The following is a 13654-nucleotide window of genomic DNA, read 5'->3' as shown; positions in this document are numbered from 1 at the left end:
GGTGACTTAAATCACAAAGTCCTATGAGACAAAGAACACCTATTTTTAAGAAATCTGATGAAAATATAGTAAATATCAGAGTGGAAAAAAATGAGGTAGAAGTCGAATCCAGAATAAATGGAACAAACTATTGAATAGGATTCTGCCTTTCATTTGAGAAAATCTATGTTCTGTCTGGATGGTCTGACCCAGATTTCTTCATTGTCTTTTTTTTTTTTTTTTGAATTATTTATTTCTTAGTTGTAGTTGGACACAATACCTTTATTTTATTTATTTATTGTTATGTGGTGCTAGGGATCGAACCCAGGGCCTTGCACATGCTAGGTGAGTGCTCTACCCCTGAGCCACAACCCCAGCCCCTTCCTCATTGCCTTTTAATCATTGTTTCATGACAAAGGCAGTTAAAAAATTTTGTTCCTGGTATATATATGATTGCACCTGGAAAGAAAGCCATTTCAAAAATTAAAATGGATAGACTTTGTTTACACTATTTTTTGCTTCATTTTTTAGAAATTTTAGCATGAGATAGAATTGAACCAGAATTTAAAACTGTAAGTTTAATATTTCACAAGAGCAATAAGGAGAATATAGCTCATAGAACAAAACCTGGGACAGTGGAGGCATGCAATATACATTGTTCTCTATCACAGAGCATGGTTTGTATTGTACAGAGGAGCATGTGTGTAATCTGCAAATACTACATATAGAAATTTTTCAAATGACTTCTGATGAGCTACTTCAACTCTTGTAATTAAAAGAGTGTGGGATAAGTTTCTCTTTATTTGAATTAGAAAAGCTTTTTTGAAAATTCCCTGTAGAATTCAGGTTTGTGTCACATGGCCACCGCTCCTTGGCTGTATGATAGATGAGGCCAGTGAGTGTTCATAGGACAACTGGCCTCACAAGAGAATCAGGGCCATGTTAACAAAAAGGAAGGCAGGAAGCATAGGGGAGTGTGGGCCACACTATTTATCATGACTGAACAGTTGCTGGCCAATCTCGTTAACCTTCATTGTAAAAGTGAGTCTGTCTACTTGTGCTCTCTTGCTCTTCTGTCTTCCACTTTGGGATGAATGAAACAAAAGCCCTCCCAGGCTGTGGGTTCCTCAGAGGTGGACTTCCCAACCTCCAGAATCATAAGAAATAAATCTGTTCTTTATAAATATCAGATCTCAGGTATTCTGTTATAGCAGCACAAAATGTACTAAACTTGCACCAAGAAGTGAAGCTGGTGCTATAACACCTAAATATGGAAGTAACTTTGGAGCTGGGTAATGAGTAAAGGTTGAAAGACTCTAGAGGAGTAAGCTAGGGAAAACAAACAAACAAACAAACAAACAAACAAAACCTAGAAAAGAATCTAGAGGAGCAGGCTGCCGAAAACCTAGAAAAGAATCTAAAGGAGGGAGCTAGAAAAAAAGCCTAGATTTCTGTGAATGGAATGTTAAAGGTAAATCTAGTGAGGGCTTCGAATTATTTCTTAAACTGAGGTATAATTTGAGGCATACAACTTAAAGTGAACTTTTAAAGTGTACAATTAAGTGAATTTTCACGGACATACCTATGAGACCATCACCACAATCAAGATAAAGAACCTTTCCATCACCTCCGAAAGGTCTCTCATACATTTTTGCAGTCTCTCTCTTCTCTTAGTCACCAGCCTCAGACTCTTAGTCACCAGCCTCTATTAATATGTGTTAGTTGGAATTTTTTTTAGAAAAAAAATGCATATCAGAAATATTTATTTTTTGGGTTCAGTTTTCTCCAGTTAGCATAACTCAATATTATTTATCAATTGCATCAATAGTTCTTTGTTATTGTTAGGTAGTAATTCCCTTGTGTGGATATGCTGCATACTTTTATTCATTCATTTGTTGATGGACATTTTTTCCTCCCAGTGTAGTGGATTGAATCATGCCCTCCCACAACAAATCATGCCCTCCCAAATTCTAACCCCCAATACCTGACCTTATTTGTAAATAGAGTTTTGCAGATATAATCCATTAACATGAGGTCATACTGGGTCAGGGTGGGCTCTATCCAGTCACTGGTGTCCTGATAAGAAGACTGACAGAGACATACAAAAAGGTCACCTGATGATGGAGGTATAGATTGGAGCAATGCCACTCCAAACCAAGGAGTGCTAAGATTGTCCAGAAACCACCGGAAACTAGGACAGAGGCACAGAGTAGACTCTCCCCTAGACCCTCCCAAGGGAACCATACTGCAAATACTTATGTTTCAGATTTCCAAAGCCTCCTGAGCCCTGAGAGAACAGTATTTCTGTTGTTCTAAGCCCTCTAGTTGGTAGAAATTTGTTACAGTATCTTTAGGATACATACTAAGTTTTGGGCAATTTGAATATAGCTGCTCTGAATGTTCACATAACATGTTTATGTGAATATATGTCATCATTGCTTATGAATAAACATCTAGAACTGGTTTGGATGGGACAAATGTTAACTTTTCAAGAAACTGAAAAAAGGATTCCAAGAGTGGTTGTTCCGTTATACAGTTCCCCCAACAGGCTATGACAGTTCTAATTTTCCCATCTCGTTGCTGAAATGTAGTATTGTCAATATTTTTAATTTCATCCATTCTAATATGTATCTAGTGGTATCCCTTTGTGTATTTTGTAACTTACATTTGTGTGATTTGTATTTCCCTAGTGCCTATTAGTCTTTTACATATCTTTTTTCTCTGTACTAATTTTATGTGAGGTTTATCTTATTATTTTATGTGAAAACCCTTTGTCGTTATACAAAGGAATACAAATGCATTCTTTTCATTTTATCGCTTGGTTTTTAATTTTTTATTTGTGTCTTTTTTGAAGAGAGCCTTAAATTTTGATGAAATCCAACTCATCAATTTTTCTTTTTTATATTATACTTTTTGTGGCTTTTCTAAGAAAAAAAAATTAAAGTGCACTTATGCCTCCCATGACTGATATTTGCTTCACTTTTTTTTAAACCTGTGTCCCATAAACCTACTTCCATGTATTGGCATGCACAATAAATGTTCATTTTAATGTCAAAACTCATTGTAATATTTCAAAGATATTCGAAGCCAATTAAAGATCTAGATTTAAACTAAATCCAATAACTCAATTAAAGTGACAATTAAGATTACTAAGATCCCATAGGCCTTGCATCCTCCTACTGGTGGGCACTTAAAATGCTGGTGTTCATTTACCCACCTGCATCTGTCCACTGCTAGTCTGTGTTAGTATTGCATCTCTTCTTTGCTCTAAGGGAGAAGTGAAGACAAGGATAAGGAATGTGGGTCAGGAGCGGTGATGAATAGCCAAGGACTTTTTATTCCTACACCATAGCACTGGAGGGAGGCAGGTGCAATTTTAATGTAACTTTGTCTGCCGTGGTCAGCACAAAGCACTTTCCATTTAAATAGTCTTCTTTTGGCTATAAGAGATGCTATTTTAGGTGATAAGGAAAGCATTATTTAAAAATTCTTCTATATGATGGTGTGAAAGGTGGAGGGATGATTTAATTCCAAATCATGGGAGAGGAGAAAATATAGTGCTAAAGCCTAGGCATGTTTCCTACATTGAATGTCCATTTGACTCAGATTGAAGTATAGTTAGATTTAAAGCATATTAATTCTTTAATATGGTTATCCTACAGAAATGGTAAAAATCTAAAGTAACCATAAAGCTTAATTAAGGAATATCACATAACTATATATATCCATAATGTTTTAAGTTTATATCACAAGCAAAACATTCACTGATTGTCTTACAATTTTCAGCCCTTTCTACAATTGTGCAGCCCTTTCTTCCTCCTTTCAAATTCCCTGGCCCTCCTTGAAGCTGGGCTAAAGGACTGAGTGACAAAATTGGGAAGAGGTGTTAAAGAGTTTACATTTTGTGGACATAAAAGAACAGCAAATGTGGCGGAGCTGGGAGTTAGGGAAATTGCTGCCTTGTGGAATTCCAGAAGGATTTAGTCAATTTGATTTTGTGTTTGACTCCCAGTAATGGGAGACATTCCAAGTCCACTGCTTTTTGTGGATCAAATGTATTGTTTTTTGGCCACCCAGCTGGGTGACTGGAATTTGGTCGGAATGAGAAATTGTCTCCCAAAGAGTTTTGAGTGCCTGGAGAAGGGAAGAATGCTCCCACTGGAGTTTGTACTATAGAGACGTTGTGGAGAAATGTTAGAGGAGAGTAAAGACACCTGCTCCATGCTCTGGGGAAGAATGTCATGCTTCCAGGAAAAGGATGCCTTATGTGACTCGGCGTTGAGAAGTTTCTGAGCAACTAAAATGGGAATCAAATCGGGAAAAAGGAAGCATCTTGTGCCTCAGCAGCACCATACCTCAGAGTCTTGAAATGCAATTGCAACAACCAAGAGAACACTTGTAGGTAATTGATTGCTGGTTTTCTGTGGTACCCATGCTCCTCTCCAATTCCTATTCTTCCTTTCAACATGTATTCCCTGAGAATATACTTCATGAGTGTTGCAGGCATCAGGGTGCAGCAATAAATCACACACATTGTTTCCCCTTAAGGAGCTCACATTCTAGGTGGCAAAGACAGGCCCATGAACAGTCTTGATCAAACAGTGATAAATATTATGGAGGAAAAAAATTGTAGGGTTAAAGGGGTAGAAAGGAAGTTTTGGAAGGGTACCTTTTGCTATGCAACAACTTTTCCACCATTAAATTTACACAGCTCACGATGCATTAAGGTAAACCAAGATGTCTAAGAAAGATATTCCTTAGAAACCACATTTATATGAAAACTTCTAGAGATATTCTGTTTTTGCATAAATATTTTTATTTGGTCATTATAACACCTCTTACTCCCATCTCCCTCCTCCACAAAGTAAGTGGGACAGGTATGATCCTCCTGGTTTTATTGACTGGAATTCTGAGGATCTAAATGATGGCATCTCCAAAGGCCTATATGCAGTGATCTTATTGGGTGGTGGTATAACATTTAGGAGGTGGGGCTTTGTGGAAGAAAGTTAGGTCATTGGAGATGTGCCCTTGAAGGGAATGCTGGGACCCCAACTCACCTCCCTCTTTGCTTCAGAATACCATAAGGTGCGAACTATATTCCTTTGCCAAGTGCTCCTACCACTATGATATGCTGTGCTGCCCCAGGTCCAAAGCAATTTGTGTTGAGTGACCACAGGCTGAAATCTCTGAACCTGTAAGGCAAAATAAGCTATTACTTCTTTAAACATGATTTTCTTAGTGTTTTTTTTAACCATGATGAAAAGCTAACATACCTACTTTTTGAAAACTTTTACTATCATGGCATGATTCTGAGCACTGTTTTTAAAAAATTCAAAGACTTGATTCAGAATTTTACTTGTAAATGTCTTCTTGCTTATTATGAATTTATTATATTATTTGCTAATATTCCAAACTGAAAAATGTAATTAAGGTAAATTCCACTATAAAAATAGTGGTTATGAATATACATTTCACATTGTAGTCCTAATATTTATGGACTAGATTATTTATGGAATAGTTTCTTGGAAAGTCTGATTAACTTAAAGTATTTTCCTCTTTTCACTATGGATATATTATTATTTTTGGTATAAGATTTCTGTGTATGATTTGTTCTAAGCTGTTAGTCCATATTGTGAGGGTTATTCTTCAAACCACAAATCTACCTAGAGATTGTGCTACCCTGCAAGTTAATGCATGAATGATATTCTCTGCAGAGCCCTCTGCACCAGGGCCTGCCACAATCTCTTGTCCCATTTCACATGTAATCCTCTGCCCTACAGACCACACTAAAGTGGCAGCATCAGTGTTCATAGTAATATTTGTGAACTTTAATTTATTTATCATTTATGAATTAAAATAAATAGAAAGCGTGTACCTCATCTCCTTTAGTGACTGCTGGGTTTGAGCAATGACTGTGGAGTTTAATGGGCTTTTTAACTTCTCCAGGTCCTGCTGCATTTGTCCTGTGATTTTGAGCACATTTCTTAATATTTTGGAGGGGGGATCCCAGAGATCATCAATACACAGAGTTAAGACACATTATTCTTCTGAATTTCACTCTTTAAAAGGCCTATGTTGCTTGTATTTGCAAAGGCTATAGAGGTAGAAAAGATGTCTTCAATAGAGAGTTGCTGCATCTCTTAGCTTCTGCAATAAATACCTAGAAGAGCATGATTATCCCTCCCTACCATCTATTCCTTTCTCTCTGTAACAAACAAGGACTACACTTTTTTTGCCACCTTCAAGATTGTATTCATTTTGTTGTCAAACTTTTTTTATTGGAAGCCTTCTAGTTAAATACATTCTATTCAGTGTGTCTGTCTGTCTATCTGTCTACCATCTATCACTTCTTTTGTATGTGTGTGTGTGTGTGTGTGTGTGTATGCATTGTGATGGGGGCTAATAGATCAATTTGAACATTGCAAATATAAATTACTAATGAAAATATTGCTTTATGTAGCACTTGGAATGCAGAATTAGAAAGAAATAAAAGAAATTCGATGGGATTATTTATCTAGAATTTGCAGTGGGGGAATAAAAAGCAAGTGGAATGATTTCAGTTTTTCTCAGAACGAAAAGCAATGGTTCCCTGATACTTCCTACTCACTTTTTATAACTTTGTCATTTGCTGTGCTTGCAAGCTTGAGGGTAGTTGCTCTCAACCTTTAGCTGCATCAGAATATCTGGATGTGAAAACACAGATAGCTGTACCCCACCCTCAGAGTTCCCAACATAGCAGATCTGGGTGGATCCTGAGATTTTGTATTCCTCACGAGTTCCAAAGTGATGCTGATGCTACTAGTCCACCTTAAGAAACTTGAGAACCATCACTTGAAGGTAAGGGCTAATAGGAAATGGATGAATAGGTTTGAAAGCCTTTAGGTTGGAAGCCAGAATTTATTTTAGCTGATGGGTAAGGAGTCACCTTGCTTTTCTGGATGAGGACTGCCTATGCCAAATATTGCCACCACTGGCAGGCTCTTTCAGATGCTTAACATGACTTTGAGAGAAGTGTCACCATCAAATTTCCCTTTGAGAGACTGACAGACATATCACATCCATAAACCTGAGGCAATTATTTAGAGGGTCTCTTTTATTCCCTGTCTAGCAGTTGCAGAGTAGTTCATGCTGAATTGTCATATTGTTCTTAGTTTATATCTGATATATGTTTCATGCTTTTTAAATTGCTTTTAAAAAATTGTACTTCTTGTTAGGAAAATGAGCTTTATGTTTGATTGTTAGAAACCATATTGTAACAATAGCCCATAGTACCTAGAACCTTTATTACTTAATTCACTTAATTAATTACTTAATCACTTGATTTTATCATTATGCTAATAGTTTTAACACTACAAGGTCCCATTTACTTACACTGAGGATACAAATTGTAAATATGTAAGGTGAAGACATGTGACAAGTAACGTCAGCATCAATAAAAAAGTTATATGATGTTGATAATATTTTTTAAATGCCACATCTAATACTTGGGCTCACTTAGTACTAGAGTCAGCCTTAGTTATTCTAACTTTGCCAATTAAATGACTTGCCATGCAGAAGATACTGCCTCTCAAATGTCACCTAAAGTCGACTTGCTGAAAATGAGCCACTAGCAATTAGAACTCAACCTTGAAAACCAAGTTCTTTTTTTTTTCTAACCAATGTTATTATTATGGAAGACTGTGTGGGGTGCTATAATCTCTGCTGTAAATATTCTGTCAGTTACAATGAGAGGTGCCACTCTGGCCGTGAAATCCTTCAAATTGCTTGCAGCTGTTCCTCCTGTTCTCACCTTGCATTACAAAATGGCCACTGAGAACAAAAGGCTAAATGTGTTCATGTCCTGGAAGGGTTAAGTGCTGATGTTTTGACATCTGCTGGAATCTTATCATACTAGATTTTATTACTGCTCCAAATTTTGTACCTCTCCTGGTAGGCATGCACTTTGCCATGTATCTTTCAGTGTTCCCTGACTATGAGAGGAGTCTCTGCATTGTAATTTGGCATGTGGTTGGTTTAGGTCAGTAGAATGAGGTAAAAGTGAGAGTGTAACAGTTATAAGCCTAGGCTTCAACAGCTCTTTTTGTGTTTCTGCCTGTCGTTTTGGACCTCCCATCACCATGTGAAGGATGTATTTGGATTTAGCCTGCTTGTCTCAGAAAGAAACCAAGGGATACATGGACTATAGCATTCCTTCTACATCGTACAGTCCAAATGCAGCTCAAAGCAGAACACTTATTTAATCCTCAGATAGACAAGCAAGCCAATCCCAGATCAGCTGATTCCAAGCTGACTCTTAGATGTAGGGGTAAGCATAGCTGCAAGCAACAGAGACACCAGCTAAGCCATGCAGTCAATCTCTGGCCAATCCATGGATCCATAATCTATAAAAATAATTAGTGTTTTAAGTCATTGAGTTTTGAGGTGATTTGTTATACAGCTGTAGTCAATGAATACACTATTGATGCCAGAAAGATCACTGGAATGTGACAAAAAAGAAAATAAAAACTGATTGTGTGGACAATTAAAAGCACCATGTGCCAAATTTCTACATAAAAGATATTTCAGTAGTTAAAAAAATGGATTTTCAAGAAAGAAAGAAAAGGAAAATATTTAGAGAAGCCACATTCAAATATATGAGAACGTACTGAAGGTTATACATATCACTGGAGCAAATACATACAGAACAAAGGCTAATGACTAAACTGTTAGAGAGAAAAAGTACTCTAGGAACTGGAAGTCACAAATATTAAAAATTTTACTTTTTTTGCAATATACCTTTAAATAGTAGCTCAGTTATTAACCCAATGTTTTCAAATTTCTAGGCATTAAATGGGCATAAAATGATTACGACTGGAGGCATTTTCCCCAAATAAAAAAAATTAATCTTAAATTCTTGACATTCAAGCCAAATGGAATGGGATTCTGGTAAAAAGATGTTTATATGAATAAATCCTTGGAAATGGTTGAGTTTCTTAATGTGGACAATGATGGAAAACAAACTAATGGCATCAATATAACAAAAAAAGTAGCTATTTATGTGATTCCTTCTTGATTTACAGTGTACTTTATTTATTTATTTTTGGTGCTGAGAATCGAATTCAGTGGTGTTTAATCACTGAGCCATATCCCCAACCCTTTTTAAAAAATATTTTATCTAGAGACAGGGTCTCACTGAGTGGCTAAGTGCTTCACTAAATTGCTGAAGCTGGCTTTGAACTTGTGATCCTCCTGCCTCAGCCTCCTGAGATGCTAGGATTACAGGCATGTGCCACCATACATGGCTGTAGTGTACTTTAACATATATTATTCACAACAATAATTATGTGGGAATTGCTACCCTTATTTTACAAATAAAGTATCTAACAATCACATAATTTAAGTGATTTGGACCTAATTCTATAATTCTAGTTTGAGTTACAGAAATTCAAATTGAAGTATCACCATTCTGATAAAATGAGAGCATTTTATAAAGCCCCCAAATAACATACATTAGAAATGGTTAGGACTTTTAGGAAAATTCTTAGTAGTACTGTTCTGAGAAGCCAAGAGTTTATCATATGTGTAGAGTGTTATAGTGCATAAATTCTGAACACTTAAATCTGTATTGTTTGGTTTTGGTACTTAGTCACATGCTGCATTTTAAATGTATGTCATGTATGTTTCTTATCTGCCTGTTTGATTATCCCACTGTTATATTCCCCAAATGCCTTGGAAGGAACCAGACAGAAAATGGGTGATAAAGATCCTTTTAGGAATGTTAATTTTCTTTTTTTTTCCTTAGAAGGAAGTATTTTATAGGCTATATGGCCCATAAGAAGTAGGAAATAAGTATTTGTTAAATGACTATACCTAGCTATGGTAAGGGCATCTCGCTGCTGGTAATAATTCAATTCGTATTAAAAAAATAGAGTGCTATTGTATTATGTGTCTCACATATCATTACTGTCTTTACTTACAATAATATAATATAGTAGTAAGCTTTCATTTTCCTACATCCAGATATTTCTCTGTCTTCATCTCTGTAACAGTGAGGAATATAATGAACTGCAAAAGTCACTTTTTAGTGGGTTCATTTATTACTGAGCCTGCAGCTGACCTTGCAGATGCATGATAGAGATTTTAGTTTTGAATCTAAGTTTGTGATTGTTTCCACCATCTTCTACTTTTCAAATCCCAGAGCTTAAATTTTTTCATATCTATTCACAAATATGCATTCTGATGAAACTCAGAATTTTCTAAAATACTTGTTTGCCCATCATTCTTCAGAGATTTTCCAATAGCTGAGTGTTTTGGACAAACCTCTGCTCCTTCCCTCTACCTTAGCATCTCACCCTTCCCAATTTAACCCAGTGTCTGGGATGGTGTGGATGTTTAAAAGAAGTGGGCAACACTTGAAGAATCTAACATCAGATGACTTCACCAAGAGACCAAATTGGGTGTACACAGTTGCTGACCTAGACTTGGATGTGAAATATTTAATGATGTGCAGTTATTTCAGTGACCTCCTCCTTGAGTTTCCTTGGTCTATCCACCAAAGTATCTCTTGTGATGTCACAAAAGGGTCAATCAAGAAGTGACTGGGACCTCTGTGATTGGTAACCCAAGCTAGTGTATGAGTAATAATTGGATTCTTGCAAAAAAGGAAAAATGAGAGCTCAGGTATCCTTGATTTCAACCAAGATTTTCAATTTAACTTGTTAAAAAAAAAAAAGAAAAAGCCAACTAAATAGAACTAAGTTTGATCCCAAACCACTAAACACAAATTAGCATGAGAATGAAGTGTCCATATTTTTATTCTTGTGTTGCAATCACCCAGCAAATTATTAATAATAATTTCCCAAAGGTGTCCTGGCCAGGTGTAGCTCTTTTGCCTACAATCCGTTTCCCTCTTGATGTCATGCTGCCTCCTCTTTGGCATTTTACTAGATCTTGTGGGGCTCTGCCAAGGGCACCAGCCAGCCTTTCTGTCAGGAGTTTTTCCAGGCTAACAGCCAAAAAAGTGGCTTGGAGTTGTCCAGAACCTCCTTAACTGTTCTTTTCAGCTCTGATCACTTATGATAGAAGCAGGAGGGTACAGGACACAATGGCTTATGTCATTGGGTAGTTTGCCTACTGTTTATTAATAGATAACATATATAGAAATCTATAAGAAGATTGTGGGATGTCAATACCAGCGTGCAAATTGTAAAAATAATGAGAATAATGGTAATGAGAAATATTTGCTAAGCAGATCTGTCCTTGTCACAAAAAGGAAAAAGTCCTGTAGATGTGCCAGTGTGAAAGCTCCAATGGCAACCAGTAATCAGTCTGCTATTTGAGTCTCTAGGATCATTGTGGTTTTCTCATGGTGTGAAGTCGGCCTGACTTGCATTGTAACACAGATATCACACTGGAACTCTCAGACCCACAACAGAAAGCTGAGCTGCCTATCAGTAAGCAATATTTTTTAAATCTTGGAGCCTTTTGATTATGATGTCATCTGGTTCCTTAGCTCAGGTTGCACCCTAGCTGATATTCTTTCCATCCAGAGCAGCAGTGTGGCCCTTTGGAAAGGCCTTGAGACTTTCACTCTATTTTATACTTATAAATAGACTTCTTCTCAATATAAACCAATTTAAGATTAGATAACCCTTTATTAGCCTGAAATATTACCATAAATTGGAACATGAAATAAGTTCTGATGAGACTAAACCAAGTTTACACAATTTTGGGGGTGGGCAGTGCTAGGGATCGAACTCAGGGCTTTGTGAATTTGCAAAGCATCAGCTCTACCACTGAGCTACCCCTCATCACCAATACAAATATTAAGAGATTCACATATTGTCTTGATTCCATTTAAAAATATTAGCTGGATAAGTGATTTTTATTTTCAATTATTTTCATTTAACTCTTGAACTAATTTCTTATGGTTTCCATTTTGTATCATTTCTTTTAGGGAGACTGGGAGCTCATGATCTATTGTATCCTGTGGGATTATTTGGTTTAAACTGACTTGTTTTGTTTATTCATGGGGTATCTGAAATTGGTAGTTTAGATAGCAAAGCATTGTTCCAAAATCTATAAGTAGCCTCAGAATGAATACCAGACCTTATTTTTCCATAAGTTACTTGAATTCTGTTATGTTCAACTGGGTAGAGACAGAGTGCCTTCAGCAAGATGAGCCATTGCTTTATTTTTAAAGCTCGCTTATGTCAACGCTTTCTATCCATGACTAGGTTAGCCACCATTATTCAGGGGTGAGATCAGAGTCCTTTTCTTTCCTAGACCTGCTTGCCATTTTCTCAACACCTGCCTTGCAAGTGACAGCTCTGTGGGTGACCTCATAAATTACAAATCATGTGCCTTCGTCCTGATGCCTTGGGACAGGCACAAAGTTAGAAACTGTCCTGTAACTTTAGAACTGTAGCTGCAGGATGGGACAGCTGAGTAGAGAACAGAGATGCGCATCAGCAGGGGTCCTGTTAAGACTCTATCAGGCTGCTTGCCTGATGCTGGTGGACAATTTGTACCACTGGAAACTGAGTCGATGTTGTAAAATGGAAAGCAATAAGCAGCCTGCAGGAGGAATGGACAGATGCTTCTAAAAAAGGGGAGGATTTTTTTTCCCTTTTAAGGCAATCTCCAGTTCTGTGATCATGTATGTTTTAGTCAGCATTTTTTCACTTCTATGAACAAAATACTTCACAAGTATAATTTTAGAGGAGGAAAAGTTTATTTGGGGGCTCACAGTTTCAGAGGTCTCAGTCTGTGGACAGCTGGCTCCATTGCTTGGAGCTCAAGGTGAGACTGAATATCCGGGCAGAAGAAAGTGAGAGAGGAAAGTGGCTCAAGACATCACATGGGGAAGCAGAGAGACTCTACCAGATACAAAATATATACCTCAAAGTCACACCCCCCAATGACCCACCTCCTTCAACCACACCCAACCTGCCTTCAGTTACCACTCATGTAATCCTATCAGGGGATTAATTCACTGATTGGGCTAACGATCTTATGCTCCAATCGTTTCACCTCTAAGCCTTCTTGCATTGTATCAAGCATGAATTTTGGAGGGACATCTCACATATAACAATAACAATCTGGTAAAAAATAAGCTCCCATACAGCATCTTCAATTTGCTTAAAAGCTTTTATTGACTTTGTTAACTAACAATGACTTGCTGATATCTGAATGGAAAAGGATTTTAATTCTGTTTTTTCTAAAAAAGATTTTTCTTTTTAGGATTTTATAATCAAGTTTGAAATAAACATAGGAACGACCAATGTAAATGTATAAAATGACTAGCTTTCTTTCATATCAACTGCATAAGATATATAGTGTGATATCTTTTTATGATATCCTAATAAGTATACATGGTATATTAGTTAGCTATGGCTGTGTAACAGATCATCCCCTTAGAATTAGAGGCTGTTATGTTTCATAGGAGGTATCCTCCAACACTCTTGTATTAATGCAGAAATATTGAGAGGTAAAATGATTAGATTATGAGAGCTGTTACTGAATCAGTCCATTCTACTTTGGACTGACAAAGATGTAACTGTTGGCAGGTGGAGTACGGCGGGAAGAGGTGGTTCACTGAGGGCAAGCCCTGGATGTATTTTTCTTCTTCTACAACCCACTCACTTCCTGAGTAACTTTCCTCTCCTGGGCCCTTTCCCTGCTGGTGCTACCTCAT

The sequence above is a fragment of the Marmota monax genome, unplaced genomic scaffold (assembly GCF_021218885.2).
Source record: "Marmota monax isolate L192 unplaced genomic scaffold, Marmota_monax_Labrador192_F-V1.1 WCK01_AAM20220418_F8-fsc00174, whole genome shotgun sequence".
In the NCBI taxonomy this organism is placed as follows: domain Eukaryota; kingdom Metazoa; phylum Chordata; class Mammalia; order Rodentia; family Sciuridae; genus Marmota; species Marmota monax.
This window is presented reverse-complemented; position numbering follows the sequence as displayed.